Genomic DNA, 23,144 nt, shown 5'->3' with positions numbered 1-23,144 from the left:
GTAGCCGCGCAACTCAGTGTAAGAAGATATTTCTCCCCTTATCCCATGTGGCACACCAGCCACCCCTGTGGGGGCGACTCAGATCTGTGCCAGCAAAACTGCTGATGCAAATCCAAGCAGTCTCGTGTAATGCTGGGCTGGCCAGGAGGGATGTTAGGATCAGGCCTAAGCTGCAAAGGTTGCATCCCCTCCCAAACCCAGTACGTCCACTGACCCTCCCACCCTTGCTAACCCAAAAATGCCCCCGTTCTGTCCTCCAGCCACCCTCTCCATCTCCAACCCCCTACACCAGGCTGCCTCAGGACCCAATCCTATCCAACTTTCCAGCCCAAGGTAAGGGAACAAATGTTCCCTTACTTTGAGGAGGCCTCTGTGACTGTCCCTCCCCCACAGAATGCAGTACATGCCCCATTGGCACAGCTGCACTGGCACTGGAAAATTGGATAGGATTGGGCCCTCAGCTGGCTCTTACTTACCAGCCCGAGGCCTGGATCAGGCATGTAGTGGCCCTTACATGTCCTTGCACGGACCCAGCCTCTTCTGGAGTAGTCATTAATGTGTTTGCAACACTCCTGGGTTGGGGCAAGGAACTTGTGCTGGCTGAAGACAAGGTAAGGATTGCACCCTTCACCATGTTGGCAACCTTCAGTCTCGAAAGACTCTGGTATCGCGCTCTAAATGGTGGTTCTGGAACAGCGTCTAGTGTGGCTGAAAAGGCCAATTCGGGAGTGATAATCCCTTCCACACTGGGAGCAAGTGCAGTCTGTCCCTGGTCTGTCTCCCTGGCTGTGGGCCTTCCTTCTTTGCCTCTTTGCCTCAGACTGTTGGCCAAGTGTCTCTTCAAACTGGGAAAGGCCATGCTGCACAGCCTGCCTCCAAGCGGGCCGCTCAGAGGCCAGGGTTTCCCACCTGTTGAGGTCCACTCCTAAGGCCTTCAGATCCCTCTTGCAGATGTCCTTGTATCGCAGCTGTGGTCTACCTGTAGGGCACTTTCCTTGCATGAGTTCTCCATAGAGGAGATCCTTTGGGATCCGCCCATCATCCATTCTCACGACATGACCAAGCCAATGCAGGCGCCTGCACCCTTAAAGGCAGAAGTTTCCTCCCCAAGACTTAGTGGGGCAGGGATTGGTGGGGCAGGACACCATGCCATGTTGTGGGTAGGAGAAATGTACACACGCAAACTCCTCTTGTTATAGGAGCTGATATTAACCAAACCTGGTCATCGTTTTTCATTTGTGATAGAGTGGGATTGTGTGTGTGCCTGTGCGTATTTTCTCGAAATTGTCTGCTTTGCTTCTGCAGGTTTCCCAGTACAAATGCTATACAAAGTGGCTGTCAACTTTCCAGGGAAACTGTCATCCCAGAGCTTAAAGTGAAAGGTATTGAGTGCATCAGCATTCACCAGTGAAAATAAAATGGGCTTATGTATAAGTCCATGCCCTTGGTGAAGACCTTACTTCCTGCATTTCTCGTAAACATACCTGCCGTGTGGCTAAGATGATAAATATGCATCTGGGACTTCTCTTGCTTCCTCCCTCCCTTACCCCCCCCCCCCATTTAATTGCCTGGCACATGGCTCTGCATGCATACCCCTTTCTTTCTTCTTTCCAGAAGTGTGCAAAATGTTTATTGTAATAGCCCATAATGGAAGACACAATATCTCTACACACAGAAATGATGCACTACTTGATCATCGTAAGCTGACTTCCCCGCTAGGCAGGTGTAACTATATCTCCTTGAATTATATTATATGGGAGGAGAAGGAAATATTCTCTAGATGGCAGCAAAAAGAGAAAAGAACAGAAGTAGAAACTGTAATCATTCAACCCGAGACAAGTGGAGTTAATATCTAAATGCTGTTTGTAGCAGAGCTGTTGAGAAAAGGGAGGTGATAGAAAACCAGAGAATTGAGCGCTGGTAAATTTTTTCCTAGACTTTTTTAGCATCCCTGCAGAGATGATTCCTTCATGCAGCGCAGAACCCTGGGCCTTCAGGGTTTAATCTGGGTACTTTGTGCTAGCGCCACAATGTTGGAGGCCATGGGGTCAGTGGTGTACCTGAGGGGGTTCAAGCGACCACATGGTCCCTGGTGGCAGATGGGTAGGAGTGGCTGGTCTCCCTGGCTCTCAGAACGCCTCTGGGGGAAGGCAGGGCACTCCTACCCGTCGGCCACCTGGGACCATGTGGTCCCCTGGACACCCCTTCAGGTACACCACTGATCCTATGGCCTCCAGCAATGTGGCACTAGCACAAAATACCCAGCTTAAACTCAGAAGGCCCAGGGTTCTGCACTGCATGAAGGAGTCATCTCCGCAGTGATGCTAAAAAGCCTAGGAAAAAATTTACCTACGCTCAACTCTCTGGTTTTCTATCACCTCCCTTTTGGAAGGTGGGGGGACAGCATCTCTAGGTGGAGAGGTGGAACTCCTGGAGTTGTGCCCCGGGAGTGCCACAGTGGCGATAAATGTCACTCCATGGGGTTGCAAGGAATGACATTTAAATCGGGAAGGTAGGTGGGGGGAGTGGTGAACAGACACCTGCTGCCTCCCTCTAGTCTCCTGCTGACAAATCAGGCATCCTTCCCTTTAACAGCCTGCTTAGGGGAAAGAAGCAAAGTAAGAGGGCAGGGCCAGATCACCACTCTCTGTGAATCAGAATGCAGCTATAAGAACATAAGAACAGCCCCACTGGATCAGGCCATAGGCCCATCTAGTCCAGTTTCCTGTATCTCACAGCGGCCCACCAGATGCCCCAGGGAGCACGCCAGACAACAAGAGACCTGCATCCAGGTGCCCTCCCTTGCATCTGGCATTCTGACACAGCCCATTTCTAAAATCAGGTGGTATAAGCAAGCTATCCATGTTCCGTTTTCTTCCTGGGCCATTAAACAACTGGGAAATGTGGACAATTTGGGAGCACTCCCAGCATGTTCTTCACTTCCTGATTTGTTTAAAGAGTCCACTCAGAAAAAAAAGAACAAGGTAGGGGGTGCCCAGATTTTGAGAGGGCACAGCAGCATGAGGAAGGACAGCACTGGATTGTGTCAGGCAGCCAAATAGCTTCATCCAGCCCAGGTAGCTTAGATAGTGGATCTGCAACCAGTAGCTTTCATTTCCAGGTTCAGAACTAACTCTGAAAAATCACCCTTATCCTCCTCTGTTTATCATGGTAAATATTTCTAAAGTATGCCAAAATTTCTGCTTTAAGTCAGTACTTATCCTGCAGCTGCTGAGGGGAAATGAGCAAGCAAAACTAGAGTTGACCTAAGTGACCAGTAGCTTTGGGATTTCTGCATGACTGGTGGCACATCTTAACTAGCACAACGCTGCTTTAGATTACATAACATTGCCTGGAGAACTTTACTGATGGACTAAGTTAGAAGGGGGCGTCCACTTCTAAAAGCTATGCAGTACTTTGGGTAGCAGGGAGGACGTGTGAGGATGCCAGAAGCCGGCCACAAGGAAGGGTGGATATTCTATTTCGAAGGCCAAGCATATCGTGTCCAGAATACGCTTTGCTTTCAATGCTGTTAGTTTGTGCAACAGATTAAAACTGCAGTGATAAGCAGCAACTGTTACCCTGCACATGCCTGATCTCATCTGATCTTGGAAGCTAAGCAGGGTCAGGCCTGGTTAGTACTTGGATGGGAGATCGCCTGCGAATACCAGGAATACCAGGCTTATACCATAGTCTTTCAAGACTGAAGGTTGCCAACCAATAGCTGTCATAGAGCTGTGAGCAAGAATGGCACAGAGAGAGAGAGAGGGGTGAACAGGCGGCAAAGTGGCAATTAACAGGGAGCCCATTGTAGTTATTAAACCAGAGATATGAATAAGGTTGCTGACCCTTCAGGATTTCTCTGGTGTCTTCAGGAATAAGGATCAATCCCTAGATGATGACTGGAGTAATCCTGGAGATTTTCAGGGGTCTTTTTGGCTTAATGTCATGTTGCAGGAAAAAAAAAAAATTATCCAGGAATAGCATTAATTGGCAATGACATTCCTAGACCTGACTGAAAGGAACCAGTGAGGATTAAACAGTTCACCACCAATCAGCTTTGGCTGATGAAGGGAATTACAGGAAAACAATTCTGAGCAGGAAAGGAAGCTTCTTAAAAATAGACCAGAGCATGTCATTTGGTCCAGACCAGACTTGCTTACTGCTTTGCACAAACGGGAGATTCTGATGTTGGTTCTGAGTGTGAGGCCCATCTCACTGCTACCTTGCACCATGATCAAATAATTTTTTTTTAAATTTGTTAATTCATATTTAACTTTTTCTTCCATGATAGGTAGCGCACAAAGGGATACCAAATAGTGTCCCATCCAAGCAAATATAGTCTCAAAGCGTTTCTCTTGTGTGCTTCCTGGGGCATTTGGTGGGCCACTGTGAGATACAGGAAGCTGGACTAGATGGGCCTTTGGCCTGATCCAGTGGGGCTCTTCTTATGATCTCCTGTTCTCTGCTTTTCTGGAAGGTGTCATAGCTCAACTGGTAGAGCACATGCTTCCGCCAGGTTCAAAACATGATATTTTCAGGTAGAATTGGGAAAGATACCTATTACACATAGGTAGCTGCCCCCTGACAATTCTGAAATAGATGGGTCAACTCTTTGTGTTGTTATAGGGAACTCTCAATGTAAGGTTGTTCTATCATGTGTCTTCAGACCAGAAGTTGAATAAGAACCTAGGCAATGCTGGGGATGGATAGACTGGATAGAGGGATGTTTGTTTCCCTATCTTCCCTCTCACACAACACCAGAACCAGGGGACATCCACTAAAATTGAGTGTTGGGAGAGTTAGGACAGACAAAAGAAAATATTTCTTTACCAAGCATAAGTCTGTGGAACTCCTTGCTACAAGATGTGGCATATAGCCTATGTGCCTTTAAAAAGGGATTGGACACATTCCTGGAGGAAAAGTCCATCAAGGTTACAAGCTGTGATGGGTATGTGCAATCTCCTGATTTTAGAAGTAGGCTACTTCAGAATGCCAGATAAGACATCAGGATGCAGGTCTCTTGTTGTCCTGTGTGCTCTCTGAAGTATCTGGTAGACCACTGTGAGATACAGGAAGCTGGACTAGATGGCCCTTTGGGCTGATCCAGCGGGCTCTTCTTAGGTTTTTATGAGATCTGGGTCTTGCCATGTGCATGTGACTGCTAAGAGAGGAAGCCATGTGGTTCTCAGAATATTCTCCTGTGTAGTGGTCCCAAGGGTCTTATTCTTACCTTGCTGAGCCTATGGTTTGTGGCATGGAACCTAGAATGTCCCTGACATTCAGGTTGCTCAAGCTTTACTGCTGTTGTTTCAGAAGAGCCTACCCACATCTTGATTTCTCTCAACCCCTCCTCTGCTTGTGTCTCTTTTCTCGCAAGCTGGGGTGGAATAATCCATGGTGTCATCGAGACGAGGAGCAAGGAGTATAACACCGCAGCAACAACAAAAAAACAAGGGAGGGATTTGCTTTTTCTTATTTATTACCTGACAACATCTTTTCCTGTGTCATACTACATTTGTCCTCTAATAAAGCAAGTGATTCCGATGACACAACAGCTACTCCTTCATCGCCTTTGAGAACAAAAGCGATCGCTATTGTTCATCTTTTTGATGAGGGGGGAAAATAGCACCAAGGAGGGATGCAATCACCCAGTTTCTATGAAGGAACAATTTGTTTTGAATGGGTTATTGTTGTAATGACAAACACACATTTATCCTTCCTTTCGCTCATTTGGTCTTGAGCTGCCACCCCTGCCTCTCTAAGACTTTTGACATCCCATCCAATTACTTTGCATTCTGCCTTCTGCTGGGCCTTGCTTCCCCTCCTAAGAACACTTGAGAAGTTTGGATAAAAGCATTATCCTTCTTGCCACCCTTAGGAATATCCATCTTGTTTGGACGGCTTTGTCGGAGACAGCCACCCTGAGTGGCAAAAGCTCTTTGTGTTTGACAAGAATACATCCACTGACCGTCAATTAGGCTGCAGGTTAAGACAATACTGGAAAATCAATTGCTCATTTTCTCCTTTTTGCTCTCTGATTTTGATGTTTGCCAAGATAAAGGATGACTGTGTTAAAGGCGGGACTCTCCAAAGAACATCCATTTGATGTTGCAAGAGGCTCAAGGGGTCGTGCCGCAGCCTAATCGTCACAAAGCTCCTTGACTCAGTTATGTCAATAAAAATCAACCTTGATGCCGGACAACAGTTGCTGGTCATCTCGGTTTTGACCTCCACTATCTCTTCATCTGTCTTCAACCTCCCATATCCTCTCCCTTCTACAACTTCTCCCCCCCCCCCCCGGAAATAGCATATGACACAGAAACATGTTGTTTAATTTTATCATGGCTTGGCAGGTGTCTTAACTGACATTGCTTCTCGAGGACAGAAAAAGATGGGTTTTTTGACCTCTGTCAAAAGTGTGGTGGGGAGATGTCATTTATAGCAACCAAAAGCTTTGGGGAGAAAAGATAATTAACAAATGTCTACCAGTTTTGTTATCTCAAGGAAAAGAAAAAATCAGTGCAAAGCACACAGAAGGCTTTGCTCTTATCATGGTTATTACTTTTCATTCATTCAGTAAATGCAAGTTTATCCCTGCATTTAATACCAAAGACAAGCTCCAGCAGAGACTTGCATTCGAGTCTCACCGCTCAAGCCGATAAACCCACCATTGTCGCAATACAGCTCTACCACTGCAAGTAAAGCCGTCCGTTTGTTAACACAGCTTAATAAGCCCTGAGGAGGGGTTGAAGCAAGGATGGACAGAAGGACGTTTTCAGCTTCTTCGTCAGCTCTTAGCAATGACAGCTAAAAATGTGTAAACCTGCCTGTTTATTTCTGCAAGGAATTGTGCCTTCTTGAGCACTAGCATCACATGTTCAGGATGCAAAGCTCTTCACAAGTCAAACCCAAGGACTGGTCATACATCATGTGCAATTGATCATGTGCAGTAGTACAGGTATCTCTCTAAGCCAGTGGTTCCTTGGGACGCACTGGTGGGTCTTGACCTGATTTTTGGTAGGTCACCAAAGGGTGATAGAAAGGTCAGATAACTGACTCAAGCCCTGAGGCAATTTAAAAATCAAATACTGTAGCCCAGTGTTTTCTCACACATTCAGCACCAGGACCCACTTTTTACAATGAGAATCTGTCAGGACCCACTGGAAGCGATGTCATGACCAGAAGTGACATCATCAAGCAGGAAATTTTTTAACAATCCTAGGCTACAATCCTATCCAGGATTAAGTTCCATTTATTTACTATCAATGTTAAAAGCAGCTTGTTAAAAGTACAGGTCTGTAACATTTGCCCAAATGCAGTCATATACCATGGCAGCATCAAGTCTAATATATTAAAAATAAAATATTGAAATGAATGGGGACCCACCTGAAATTGGTTCGCAACCCACCTGATGGGTCCTGACCCACAGTTTGAGAAACACTGCTGTAGCCACTAATTACCCTCAAAGAGCTCAGTTTCTGCGGTGTGCAAGATTTCTGCAGTTTGCAAGCATGGATATATAAAAGGAGATGAATGAACATTTCAGTTTTTTCAGGGCCTTTTTTCAGGTTATTATTACTTATAAATAAATAAAATATTATTTCTTTCTAGATCTCCTTTTTTAAAGTCTGGTCCCAAGTGGGTCCCTATAGAGCGTTGTTTTAAAAAGTGGGTCCTGGTGGTAAAAAGTTTGGGAATCTTTTTCCCAAAAGGAAAAAGCTACCCTGGGAGGCTCCTCAGGAGAAGGGGACGTTCGTCCCCTTCCCCCGTGTAAGGAAAGCAGTCCTGCAATGGGACTACTCATTTTAGCGGTGACTATTTGGTCGCTGCTAAAGTGAAGGTGCTCGTGTAGGGCGAGCAGCCCTGCCCAAGCGCCCTGGATCCTGTGGAGCTCGGCTCCGCGGACCCGCCTCTCCCCTGCCCCTGGCTCTCTCAGTGCCAGCTGGAGCTGAGCCAGCTCCGGTGGGAGCCCGGCGGTAAGCCCCGCCTTATGGCACGTTTGCGACTGTAGACCGCGCCGCGGAGGCGCGGCACAGACCACAGGATTGGGCTCTAAGTCAGCAACAATCATAGGGTTAGCCTAACCATATGACACTGTTTGCCTCAAGGATGCTGGCTGGTGACTTCTCAAGGCTTGGATTGCAAAGTTGACCTCAAAGGCTCTAAGGGAGGTTGTACAATTCAACTTCCTTGACCCCCGGAGTAGCTTGGCATAGAGAAGTATTGATAAACATCAGCTGATCTACAGCTCTTAATCAGGGCGAGAAAGCTCTTGGGGGAGGGAGGAGATGTCATCTTTTCCAGCACAGGAGTCCACACTGAAGGGGGAAGAGGAGTATATGGTTTTAGGACCTACTGATGGGCATTGATTAATGTGGCTCAGTTTTAAATCAAGCCATGTATAATATCTTATGGGGGAATGCATGCAATAGTGTATATCTAAATCATCATAGCACCTGTATGATCAATATTTATATTCCTCCTTTCTTCAATCATGAAACATAAGGTAACATACATGGGTTCTCAGGCACTGACCAGACCTTGACCAGCTTTCCATCAGCAAGGTTATATTATGTGCCCTCAAGCCAAGCCCAGAAAACAGCATGCCACCTTATGCTGTCCACTATGTTTCTCCCCTTATCATTGATCAAGTGGTATTCCCAAACTGTTGATTGTTTGGGGCATGTAAGCATGCCCCATGTTCAGTTCCATGTTCAGTTTTCATTGGGGAACTGAACATGCCCCATGTTCATTGGGGAGCTGAACATTGCCCCAGTTCATTGGAGAACATGCCCCAGTTCATTGGCAGAATGTTCAGTTTTCATTGGGAGTGGAAATTCAGAGATAGTTAAAACATCCCACTAGGCATTTCATGCTGGATCTGATAAGCTCTTTATAGCATTGAATCATGAGAACATCACAGCAGCACAAACAGAAAGTCTATTCTTAGCCCTGCCAGGGACCTGTTAGCATGACTCAGCTCCAGAACCATGCATAAGCTAGACTTAGTCCTAACAATAGCACAAAAGTCTACAGATACACACTGAAGTTCCTCGCCAGCTTGCCTTTACAGAATGATTTTGCAGCGCAATTGCATACATAGCAAAACCTGTCGAGAGTTCAAGTTGCTTCTGGATTCTGTTGTGAAACTATGGCTGAACCTTGAATCTGACACAAGCTATAGCTGAAAAAAGTAGGAAAAAAATCAATCCTTTATCTATAAAAAACAAACAAACTGAGACCTGGCACCTTTAAAGTGACACCTGAAAGCAAGGGCAGCAAGATGGGCTATAGATAATAGATGGGCTATAGATAACCATTTTAATTACATCAGTGGTTAAATGGATGTTTAATTTTAATGAACTAGTAGTCTGGGACCTCATGTCAATAGCAGGAACAAGGGCTACCTTTGCTGAAGAGACTATCTTGTTACATTCTAAGTGAGAGACAAATGGAGCTACTCAGAACTAATGGAGATAAAACACATCTTAGTGCTTTGCTCATCAAAGAAGGAAAATACAGCTATCAGTGGACTTTTAATCATCTTGGCCTCCATTTGAAATGTCTGTGCCATTCCAAAGAGGCCAAGATATGTAGCCCTTTGTGTTTATTTTGTTGTTGGTGACAGGTAACCTAATAAACCCCTGAATTGGGAAGAAATGATAAAGAGCTACATGGCATCTCAAAGACACACACAGATTATGTAGCACAAGCATTTTCTAGACTGGACCCAGCAACGTCTCCATGAAGGTAACCAAAATTGTTTTGGACCAATTAACACAGCAGGATGAAAACAGAGATTTGTAAAAGTATATATTGTGTTTGGAAAGTTACAACAAAAAATGAATTATCCACTCTCTTTAGACCAGTGGTACTCAAAGTAGTGAGTCACGACTCACCATTGGAAATGAAAAAGGACCATTCCCTCTTGAGGAGAGTGGCCCAGGAATGGGTGCCCCAGTGGCAACGCAGTGATCATGGCACCAGGGGCTTGTCTCCTTATCTGGGGGGGGGGGTCGCCTAGGCCCTCAGTCAGGTGAAAGTGACTTCAGCAAACTCATTTTGACCTGAACTAAATTGATTTTTATGCACATGAAAATGGGATCTATGGATAACATATTAATGAAAGTATTTCACAGTATTGTTGGGGCTGCCAAGAGTAGCTTTATTGCTTGAGGGAGAATATGCAGTAATATACTCCTTAGGGAAGAAAGACTTTTAAAATGTAAGATTTGCCTAGGGGGAAATATTTATAGCCACCATTATTGTTGAGTTGGTCTGTCAGTTGGGTTATCTGATGTGAAATGAGTTAGTTGGGATGTTACAGGCAAAGAACCTGAATTCTTATGTAATCTAACATGTTGATCTGGAACATATTGCCCTTTTCAATATTCATGTGGCACACTGAGGGCCCAATCCTATCCAATTTTCCAGGGCCAGTGCAGTGGTGCCAATGGGGCATGCACTGCATCCTTTGGTGGAGTGGCAGTCACAGTGGCCTCCTCAAGGTATGGGAACATCTGTTCCCTTACCTCTGGGCTGCATTGCAGCTGCTGGAGAGTTGGATAGGATTGAGCCCTCACTTATGGGCAAGTGTTACTATAAATCTTGATTTGTATGGATGGTTCTTTGTGGTCAGTTTTTTTTCCATTCTGTGCTCCCTGAGAAATGCTGGTTTTGTATAGACCAGCAAGAGGAACTACTTCTCCATCAAGCAAGGAATGATGTGAGGAGAAGTCACAGCTCAATGGTCTAACACAGGGGTGTCAAACATAAGGCCTGGGGGCCAGATGTGGCCCGCTGAAGTTTTTCATCTGGCCCTCAAACTCTCAGCTGCCACTCTCAGTACTGAGGTGGCACTGCTGAAAGTGCAGGTCACATGATAATTAGGCTCTCCCATATCTTGAAATATGTTCAAGAGTTGCATATTTTTGCTTCTGTCTTTTGCAGCTAATGAGTTCCTAAGTGAAAAAGTGCTTATTTCTGGTTATGATGTTTAATGACATCACCTCCTGCTTAATGAATCATCTCCAGCCTTCAGCAGGCATCATCAATGCTATTCGGCCCACTGTATGAAACAGGTTTGACACCCCTGGCCTAACATCTAGTTTCCATGCAAAAGTTCTCAAATCCAATCTCCAGAAATGCCAATTATTGTTTACATTTCTAGCCCAACTTTCAGACTTCAGAGCAGCATATATGTATATGAGTCACCCGTTTTATTACCCTCACAACAACTTTTTGAAGTAGGATAGCCTAAGAGATAGGTACTGTCCCAAGATCACCCAGCGAGCTTCATAATTGAGAAGAGTTAGGGCTATTCTTCTATATAAGAATGCTTCTTGAGGTGATTCATACTAGCAGCCACTTCTAATCAACTTTTCAGTGCTGATGCAGACTTGCCAAGGGGGTATGAGCTGCATGCTGTGGTGGAGGGGCAGTCACAGAGGTCTCCTCAAGGAGAAGGATTATTTGATCCCTTACCTCAGGGCTCCATTGTAGCTGTATCAGCACTGGAAAGTTAGATAGGATTGGGCCCTAAGTTAGTCATCTTTTTCCCCCAATTTGAACTTGATGACTGCCTTGGAGCAATGGTGTTTCACAAAATCAGGTCTTTCACCTCATTTTTTGCTGTTAGTTCCCACATATGTACATCATGAAGATGTATGTTGGGTACCACATATGTGCATCTTTGGCATTATGAAGAGGGAGGGTCCTCACTTTGGCATCTTCAAGGTAGGAAGGAACTCACTCCCCCAATCCTCTGCTTCCCTAGTGCCCAAGGCTGGTTGGCAACCTTCAGTCTTGAAAGACTTATGGTATAAGCCTACAGCACCCAGTATTCCCAGGCGGTCTCCCATCCAAGTACTAACCAGGCCTGACCCTGCTTAGCTTCTGACATCAGATGAGATTGGGCATGTGCAGAGATTGGGCATGCAGGGCTGTGGCAAAATTGGCAACCACTGTATTGCCTGGGACCAGGGAAGCAATGCCAGGTCTCCTCAGGGTAAGGGAACAAACCCTTTCCTAATCTGGGGCCGCAGAAGAGATTTCATGAACAGATTGCCACAAGTGCAGCTTCATGCTAAGCCATTTTACTAAAACGTTTGCAGCTGTTGCAATGGGGGGGGCCTTTAGGTAACTATGGAGAGTGGGGTGGTGCTCTTCTCAGTGGCTTCTGGCTGGTACTATCATTTTGTTTTTCGCAGAAGCCCCTATGAGAGCTACTTGGCACAATGATGTAGCACCATCCTAGCAAGTGGGGTGGGGGGAATGCTGGCCACCAATGTTCAGCCAGTGGGACAAACTGCACCCCTACCATTTCAAAATAGCAGTGAAAAGGGGAGGCTGCAAGGGCAGGTTTGCAGCCCCTTTTGATCCAGATTTTGAGATAGAAGTCCTCCTTAGAGAACCTCAGTCTTTCCCCCCCAAAAAATTTTTTCATGTTGTTCACCCTACATGAGGAAGGTGAAGAATGACAGCCTTAAAGTTCACATATGGAGTGTGAGCAGCTCCCCAGGTCCATTGTAATATGGCTTGTAGCAAACATAATTCATTAGGAAAAATGTCATAATTTTTTATGATGGATAAATCTGTGTCAGCAGAATGAGAGAGGATTCTGAATGTTAATATTTACCCTACACCTGCCCCCAAGATTCCTCATAATGTTCAGCTCTCTGTCCCTCGTGTCCAATCCAGGACCAAGGTTATGTTTTTAATGACAAGCCAGAATATAATTTGGCAATTAGCCTGTCATGTCCCTCCAGAGTTTTTTTGCTAAATGAAGCTCTTTGAACACTTGGAAATTACAACGTAGCATGGCGATGGAATATATAAAGATGGCAAGAAAAGCCCTTGGTACTCTGTAAATACAGGAGTAAGAAATTTATGGCTCTTGATGTAGAAAGCAATCTCCTTTTCTCTGTGTCCCAAGTTAACCAAAGTCATATCTATTTAGTGTTACATGTTTTCAACAATGCCATTCGTTTTTGTTCATACGGAATAATTGCTTATGTTTCCCAAGTATCACCCAGTTGGTTTGGTGAAAAAAGCTTAGAAATAGAACGGAGCAGCTCTTGATGGGGCCGTGTTTCAAATTGCTATTGTTGGGGATGTGTCAAGCATTCTATTGGGGAGCTCAACATGGTGCTTCAACGTTTGCAGTCAAGAGGAGCATGAAATTACCTGCAAACATCTGAACCTTTACAAGTGAACCAAGTGCTCACAAAAGTTCTTTTTTTTTCTATCAAATATTTGCAAATGGTTGATGAACAGAAAGGTTCAACTTCTCCTGGGCATATTTCACCCTTTGCAAACTTTTTGGGTCTATAGTTTGCAAAGGCCAAAGCTTTTGTGAATTCCTGAGGACATATGCAAAAACCTGAGTCAATTTAGATTGTGCACTGCGATACATTCATTATTATTATTATTATTATTATTATTATTATTATTATTATTATTATTATTATTATTATTTAGCAGCATAAATAAAATATTTTCCCTTCCCTTTAGAGGGTGGGAAGGGAAAACAGAAAAAAGGTTGGCAAGGGAAGAATGCATTTTAGGTGTAGTAAAGAATGCATCTGTAGGGGTGGTAATAAAAGAGTTAAAGCTTTGCAAAGAAAGTGGAGGCTGGGGATAAGAATAGGCCATCAGTTTGGCTGTATTTGTCATAAGAAGCGACTAAACAGCCACCGGGTAGGTGGGACTCGTTAGCCTGGGAAGGCAGCTCATCTGAGAGAAGGAAAACTCTGATCTCAAACCTCCACTGCCTTGTGGCTACATCCAGTTGTGGAAAAGGCTTCAGGAGTCAACCTTGAGGCAAAATCTGGAGCCGGAGTTCCTGAGGCAGTTCATGGCTAAACACAGTCACGTTCTGGCAACTCCTGTGGCGCCACTGGACCCAACTGTATTGGCCTCTGCCTTTCCATTGGACCATTTCAGCGACGTGGAGAGGGGGGATTTGCTGCATGGGTAACAGTCTATCCTCCATATCCACATTACCCAGGCTTCGCGCACTGGAGAGGACACTCTCTTCCAGAACCACTATTCAGAGCATGATACCATAGTCTTCCGAGACTGAAGGATGCCAACAAACAAGCATACAAGTGCTGAGGCTTGGTTAAAATTTCAAAAGAAATACCGTACTCTCTGCTCAGAGTTGCTTACATGGCTCCCTACAGCACATAAAGGAATGTGGAAGCCTGATGAAGATGGCCTGGTGTGCATGGAGCCCTGGCAGAGCACATCCTTCTCCTTCAGAGGTCTGGAAGGAAAAAGAGCAGGGCAGGAAAAAGAGCAGGTTCAGACAGGGCAGGAAGGAAATACTGTTGAGAAACAGTCCTAGGGTTTGCACCACCTGATATGGGAGACCTCTTCCCATGCAGTGGGTGTGGCAATGCCCTGATGATGCTCCATTCTGCCTTGCTGGGTTTTTTATTGCTATAACCTTTGATAGAATAGAGATATTACAACATGGTTTATTTCATTGCATTCTGAATGGAATTGTGCATCAAATGATATATAACATATTAATATTCAAAAAATGTTGGCCAGTAGTGGTGTCATCTCCTCCCCCCCCCCCGTGCGATCCCCTGGTGTAGCATGAGGCCACCACTAAGAACCATATCTCTGCAGGGATCTTAGAGGGGCAAGTAGGTGAGTGGACAGCACCCTCCAAAGTCCTGCAAGCGGTGTTGATTCCATAGTCCAATGCTATTTTCCTGTCGATGTCAAGTGGGGGGGGGGAGGAAGTTCCAAAGGTACAGAGAGGGCCTTCTCCTGCATGTCTCTCAGCTGAACCTTGACAGGCACTGGGACACAAAATGGAGCCTTTCTGGAAGTAGCTTTATTGTGTCTACTAAAAACTATCTTAGATACACTAGTCTTGCAGATCAGACCAACGCTAGCTTTACTACAGCTATTAAAACCAGCTGTGATAGATGGTCCTCACAAACCTTACAGCCCCAGAGTATTCCTTATCACATAAACTTGCAATATGGACTTGCTTGACAGGGTGGTTTAGGGTGTTCTTGGAAATTATGATGGAGCTACAAAGGGTTTTGTTTTCAGAGATGAACCTTAAGTGTTACACTTAATGTTGGATTTTGCCAAGAGGTCTGCACTCTGGATTTTGAGTTGCTTTGTGCAGAAGTTTTTTGTAGAAAAATATTTGGATCATCAAGTGAGTTTTATTGTATACCCTCCATGTGGCACAACTATTCCCCTACCTTGATTGTAACAAGGTGACCCATCTTTTTAGCTATAAAACTTTTAGTACTTCATTTTTATGGAGTCCTAACGAACACACAAAGCAGTATCTGTGCTTTGAGCCCTGTGGAGCTGTTAAGCAGCTATCGCTCCCACTAGTCCGGAACTGAAAGAGAAGGAAGGCTGAGGTTCATTAAGGAGCCTTGAATTTGAAAGCTGCTCAATTGGAAAAGAAACATTAGGACAATCCATGATGAGATAAAGGCAAATGAGATTATTGGAATTATGCTACCTATAAAGAGCTGCATGGAAGCTGTTGGCATCTCAGAAATCTTAAAATTTCAGTGCACTGGTATATTTCATAGCTAGTTACCAGAATCCCTGGTGAAAAATATGCATTAATAAAAGGGAATAAATGCAACCCTAGGCATCTCATCATGATACTTCATACATCCTTAATGTATTTTTTAAGGCAATTTTTATTTGGAAGCGAAATGACGATCAAAAGACATGGCTGTGATTGCTTGTCGTTCTCCTCCAGCTTAATACAACATTACATATTCCCTCTATATCCTCTGATTTCTGTTATCAAAGTTCTTGCACTTATTCACCTCACCCATCCTTATTCAGTTGCCTTTATTCAACGAATGATATGCTGGTCCAAGCTATTTGGTCTCTTTTGGGAAGTTGTTGGCGTGGCTACCCTGTTTGCAGTTGACTATTCTTCCTTCATCCTTGCACCCTGTTTGAAAACTGAAAACCCTGTTTGAAAACTGTTTGAAAACAAACAGGAAAATGGGATAGGATAGGAGAGGAGAGTGGGTGAGAATGTCTTTTCTGGCCCATGAATCTTCTTTACACTTCCTCCTCCGCTCCATCTCCCTCAGTCTTTTTGAATCCAGGCATCCTTTACCAATTCACAATGTGAGACAATTTACTTAGTTCATTACTGGCTAGCCAGCCTCATTTTTTCCACCAACTATGGGAGCAGGCCCTCAAAAATGGACAATTCATTAAAAAAAAAATTATGGACAGAGCAGGTGGTAATGCTTTGAACTTGAGAAATGAAAACCTGCCTTCATCATCTTCTGGTAGGATCTGAAAGATGATTTGAAGTGGGCAAGTCACAGCACAGTCCTATGCGTGTTTACTCAGATGTAACCTCCATTCAATTCAGTGGAACTCGTTCCTAGGTATGTGGATTTCAGCCATGCTCACTTTTGCACATTTCTGCCCAGATAGGGCAACCCAGACAGGTCACACCTACCTGAAGGTCATATCCTCCTACCTTTCTCAGGTCTGTCGGTGTGAAGATGACAGTGAACAGGAAGAGGCCGAGAGAGAGAGAGAGAGAGAGAGAGAGAGAGAGAGAGAGAGAGCCTTGCTGCCTCAGATGGATTTGTAGTATTTTCTCTCTTAGTGTCAATCTTGAATGGAAAAATGAATTTTCCCATGTGACATCAGTCTGAAAACCAAATTAAAGGAGTGTTGGAGGTTTGTTAACCTCCTTCTGGAAAGCAATATGCTGTTTCTCGTAGCAATATAGTTACAGTTATAAAGTCATAGCATGAAATTTTAGTAGCTCATTCAATATTTCGGAGCCTGGGGCTACTGACAAGCTAGGCGTTACACCCATGCTTATCAGGGGGAGAGAGAGAGAGAGAGATGTGATTGAGTAAGGAATCCAGAAACCATTTATTTTACTCGAATCAGTTTTCCTCTGACAACCATTCTAAGGGCCCATTCTAAGCTTAAACAGTTGGTTTTTAATAAGGCAGTGAGTGTTCAGGTGCAGGACTCCTTGGACCAAGCTCATGAAGGTCTTGTGATGTACATGTTCCCTACAACTTAATCATTGCATCTGTGGCTGTAACAGTAATGCTGTGTGTCCTAACTCAGCACAAGACTAAGCTGATTGCAAATAGAAGGACAGATATGTATATAGATATATACAGAGAGAGAGAGAGAGAGAGAGAGAGAGAGAGAGAGAGAGAGAGAGAGAGAGAGAGAGCACTGCAGGGCTCTACCTTTAGAGAGAGAGCACTGCAGGGCTCTACCTTTATTTCAAAGTAATGTTGAAAAGTGCTGGTCTTGGATAGGCTTTTTCCAAGATGATTCCAACTCTGTATGAAATATTTATTAGAAGGAAACCGAGTCAGGAAACTGCATTCCTTATTGAGAGGTCTAATGGAGTCTCTAACTACATCCTCATGAATAGGATACTTTGAGTTGGAACTTAACTCTGAAGAAAGAAGCCCAACTGGTATTGGTGATAGGAGCGTTTTGCTCCTGCAGCTACCATAGGAGCTTAAAAAAGAAATGAGGTCAGGCTTGCCTCAGTCAAGCAGGTATTGCTCAGTTAATGTCCAGGGCAGCCCTCAACGGGACAGACCAATCTGCAATTTTATTTTTGAAAATGGGTATCCTGCCTGGCTTATTGGAAGAAACTCAGGGCAGTTTGTAGAATAAAATTAATCAAATGGGGTTCAAGCAAAATAAGAGATCGCACAGCAGCAAAAACTCAGACACACACAAGAGATCTGGGAACCTTATATTTCAGCATTCATTTTTTAAAAAATAAGTTCCTAGTCCTCAATCTTTGTGGTGATATGAGGAAAGATGTGAAGGAAATGTTCCAGCTGAATGCTCACTAAGAAGGAATTTAAGGGGCAGCAACATCCTTTTCCCCACCAGCCCATAGCATGCAGAGCTGCTGATGGAGAATGCACTGCATGCTGTGGTGGGGGGCGGGGACCAGGCAGTCTGGAATAGGTTAAAAAAAATCCCTTTACTCACCTCCCCACTTGGCCACCAGCTATTTAGCTGATGTAAGTCCGAGCAGCCTAAGGAAGTGCAGCGGGCTTGGAAAAGGGAGATAGGATCTTGGAGTGCACTGCTGCCACTGAGATCCACCCTGGCTCGCCCACTCCCCACTCCATTCTGCCCACTACCCTCTGCTGAACAACCCCTACCACCACATCTTCTGCTCTTGCAGGGCATCCTGGGACCGCTATCACACACACGAACTGGCTTTTGTGCTGCCAGACAGGGACATATGGCAGTGGGTTGCGAGACGGCCACCATAAGCTCCAGACAGGGTTGAGGCATAAATGACTTAGAACAGAAATACTGACTGCAGTGGCACCAGTAGGGTTGGTGCCACCCAGTGCAGGAGGACAGCACATCACCCCTGTTATCCTCCCATGCCGTAAGCGGGACAATACTCTGGGCAGTGGGCATGGTGATCTGGTTTTCTGTCTTTAACTTTTGATAGAATACAGATAGCACAGCATGGTTTGTTTCATTGCATTCTGCATGAGGTTACACATTGATTGATGCATAACATGATTGTTATGCAAAAGTGCCAAGATTTTAAAAATTTTGGCCTTTAGTGGTGTCACCTCCCCCCCGTGCGACACACCCAGTGCATCCCACACCACGTGATGCCACTGACTGACTGATTGCAATGTTTAACCTATTCTGTAGTTGTCTGACTAGTTATAAGACAGCTTTCAGCATATGCCACAGTTGTACAGTTGTGTTATAGGCAGGACCATAGTTCAGTGACAAAGCACATACGTTGAATATAGAAGGTCTCAGGTTCAATCGCTGGGATCTCCAGACCTCTTTATGAAACCTTGGAGAACACTGCCTATCAGTACTGACAATGCTGAAATATGAGGACCAATGATTTGTCATATTGATGTCTTGTTATAAGAACAGCTGCACTGGATCAGGCCAAAGGCCCCTGTAGTCCAGTTTCCTGTATCTTACAGTGGCACACCAGATGCATCAGGAAGCTCACAAGAGATCTGCATCCTGGTGTCCTCCCTTGCATCTGGCATTCTGAGGTAGCCTACTTCTAAAAACCAGGAGGTTGCACATACACATCATGACTTGTACCCTGTGATGGACTTTTCCTCCAGAAATCTGTCCAATCTGCTTTTAAAGGCATCTAGGTCAGACACCATCACCACATCCTGTGGCAAGGAGTTCCACAGACATAAAGAATACCAGATAAAGAAACACCTTTACTCAAGATACCTTGTACATATCTTCCCTCAGGTCTTATGTGATTGTTGTAAGCAGGGATGTAGTTCAGTCATGAAACATATTACTTGCAGAAAGGCATCCCAGTTTCAATCCTTGACATCTCCAGGTAAGGCTGGGAAAGCCCCCTGTTTGAGAGCCTCTACAAGCTTCTTGTTGGCATCCTTCAGTCTCGGAAGACTATGGTATCGCACTCTGAATAGTGTTCTGGAACAGAGTGTCCTCTCCAGTGCGCGAAGCCTGGGTAAAGTAGATATGGAGGATAGACTGTTACCCATGCAGCAAATCCCCCCTCTCCACGTCGCTGAAATGGTCCAATGGAAAGGCAGAAGCCAATACTGTTGGTTCCAGCAACGTCGCAGGAGTTGCCAGAACGTGACTGTGTTTAGCCATGAACTGCCTCAGGGACTCCGGCTCCTGATCTTGCCTCGAGGTTGACTCCTGAAGCCTTTTCCATAACTGGATGTAGCCACAAGGCAGTGGAGGTTTGGGATCAGAGTTTTCCTTCTCTCAGATGAGCTGCCTTCCCAGGCTAACGAGTCCCATCTACCCGCTGGCTGTTCAGTTGCCTCTTACAACAAGTACAGCCAAACTGAGGGCCTATTCTTATCCCCAGCCCTCAGGCTACAAGCTAGTGTAAGCAATAGTGAACTAGATGGACCACTGGTATACTTCAATAGAAAGCAGCTTACTATGTTCAGTGTTTGATAGATTACTCTCAAAAAAGGTAGGAAGAATGTTCTCTTCTTTCAAATTAATCAACTTCCATTACAACAAACCTTTTCCATTTAATCACTGATTTCTTGACTTAACTTGCATATCTGTCAATATCTTAATTTGATTAAAGGTTTCCTTCTGTGGAATGTTCCTCAAATGAGATCCAGTAAGCTCTAATTTAGGAGGAATGGTAGGCACTCTAATGGCTATAATTACCTTTTTTATGATTAAGATTCACTCCAGGAAAAGTTGGGTTACAGGAATGGCTGTACCAAGTATTTATCAGAACACACATGACATTAATAAAGAGTTCATAAAAAAGGCAAGTCATTCAAAGACACCGCAGAGTTATACGATTTAAGGATAATTGTTGCAGTGAATGAATTGAAATTCAAAGCGACTTTGAAAAATAGAATAGTTTTGTGGTGGCTGACTCTGTGATCAGTGAGAGGATGATATTGCACAAATAATTTAGGAGAACCTGATCCCCAGCAACTCCTTCCCCTTTTAGTATAGGCACTTACTTCAGGGAAGGCAGCATTCTACAGTTTATTCTCCCTTCCAACATTCTCAAAGTGACTCAAAACTGCACATCATATGCTGGTGATCACAGTTTCTTTACGCCAATCACAAAGGAGGTTGTAGAGTCTATGACTTATATAACTCCTGCTTATGTTAGAGTGCACACCAAATTCCTATTCCAACTTTTTCTGGCCCTATTCCTACCAATTGTGACTCAACTGGCTAAATACACCATGCCCACAGAACAATCAGTGGTATGCAGAAAGGTTCACCAACAGCCAATCAGGCGAGAGACAAAATGCTTACCCAGCTCCAGATGGAAACTAACTAGCCTCAAGTTATCCCAATGGGTGGATGGCTGGTGGAGGTGGTAGCCTCCACAGGCTCAAAGTACACTGAGCTAAAGCACTGGAACTGGGCTAATGGCCCTGTCAACATTATGACCCAATAGACCAGTAATTCCCAAACTGTGGGACCAGGACCCATCAGTGGGTCAAGACTCAATTTTTGGTGGTTCTTGAAACTGACAGGGCAGATTAGGCTCTGTGCATCAAGCGTTCAACAAGCTTTTACTTGGTGGGGGGGGGGGAGAACTTCTGCCCAATCACCATTACAGCCACACCCTGTCTTGGCATTTATAAATCAGGCAGCAACCTCCAGGGCCTCAAACAAGTTTGGGAACCTCTGTAATAGATTATTGAGAACTTATCATGCTTACTTGTGTGATGGGGAAAAGACATTGAGCACAGCCCTATTCTGAATATAGTCACTTTATATTGGATCCCTCCAGTCCAAAGATGACTGGTATGGTTATTGATGAAGATAATGCTCAATACTTTCTATTTCTAAGCTGACCTTGCTGAAATCTGTGGAGTTCTCCAAGGCTTTTGCAAGCAATTTTCTAAAGGTGGGTTGTACCAACACTCACAGGCCTAGTCTTCCAAGTCTGTGAAAATATTCATTCCCCCCCCCCACCCCCACACACAAAACTGAATCAATGCACCACAATAATTGTCTCTCGTGTTGACTCCACTGTGGGGGTGGGATAGCCATGTGAGAGCCCAATCCTATGCATGTCTACTCAGAAGTAAGTCTCCTTAGAGTCAGTGGGACTTACTCCCAGAAAAGTGTGAACAGGATTGGGCTATGAATCAGTAAGTGATGAAAGAGACCAGTGTAGGAGAGCTTCAAAGACACAATGTCATTTCTTTGCTCTGTGCGTTTCAGTGTGTACCATTCAGCCCATGACCTGCAGCCCTGGGCTGTTTTTATATGAAACCAATGCCAGATATTAATATTCCCACAATTTTATATTAAAAGTAAGGCTCAAATTAAGCTGTATGGTAGACTAATTAACTATGCTATTTATTCTGTGTCAAGTTGATTTCTTTGTGCAACTGTAAAAAAAAGTCCCTTTCTTTTAGCCTTTTCTGCTGCTTGAGTTTTCTTTGCCCTTTCTCTTGGATAACATGGACTTGTTTGAATTAATTCAATTGGCAAATACATCATCCGTACACCTGCAACGGAGCGAACGTCCTGTATAAGTAGTCCCCGGTCACAAATCAAGTCTCACAAGGACGACTGAAAGTCTGACAACTATGAAAGTGCTTGGAAAGGAAAGATAGTCTTGGGTAACTTGTGCACTGTTTCAACAAGGATCATGATAATACAATATGAACAGTCATAAGAACATAAGAACAGCCCCACTGGATCAGGCCATAGGCCCATCTAGTCCAGCTTCCTGTATCTCACAGTGGCCCACCAAATGCCCCAGGGAGCACACCAGATAATAAGAGACCTCATTCTGGTGCCCACCCTTGCATCTGGCATTCTGACATAGCCCATTTCTAAAATCAGGAGGTTGCACATAATGGCTTGTAACCTATAATGAATTTTTCCTCCAGAAATTTGTCCAATCCCCTTTTAAAGGCATCCAGGTCAGACGCCATCACCACATCCTGTGGCAAGGAGTTCCACAGACCAACCACATGCTGAGTAAAGAAATATTTTCTTTTGTCTGTTTCTAACTCTCCCAAACCATTGTTTTCTTTCTGCATATGGCAGTGGTTCCCAAAGTGTGCATCGCAATGCCTTAGGGCAGAGTTTCTCAAACTGTGGGTCAGGACCCACTAGGTGGGTCACGAGCCAATTTCAGGTGGGGCCTCATTCATATCAATATTTCATTTTTAATATATTAGACTAGATGCTACCATGGTCTGTGATTACATTTGAGGAAATGTTACAGACCTGTACTTTTAACAAGCTGCTTTTAACAATGATAGTAAATAAATGGGACTTAATCCTGGATAGGATTGCAGCCTAGGCTTCTATGTATATTCTTTTAACAATGATAGTCAATGGGACTTACTCCTGGGTAAAGTGTGGGTAGTATTGCAGCCTAGGATTGTTAAAAATGTTCCTGCTTGATTATGTCACTTCTGGTCATAACATCACTTCTGGTGTGTCCTGACAGATTCTCATTCTAAAAAGTGTGTCCCAGTGCTAAGTGTGCGAGAACCTCTGCCTTAGGACATCATGGTACACTCACAGGGGTGGTACCAGATGTTCCCAGTGGCTCCTCCTACCTATTCCCCTGGGTGCTACTGTCTTGAATATCTTGCAAGATCCAAGATAGCAGTCCC

The sequence above is a fragment of the Tiliqua scincoides genome, chromosome 12 (genome assembly GCF_035046505.1).
Source record: "Tiliqua scincoides isolate rTilSci1 chromosome 12, rTilSci1.hap2, whole genome shotgun sequence".
NCBI lineage: Eukaryota > Metazoa > Chordata > Lepidosauria > Squamata > Scincidae > Tiliqua > Tiliqua scincoides.
The sequence above is the reverse complement of the archived record's forward strand: the minus strand, read 5'-3'. Positions refer to the sequence as shown.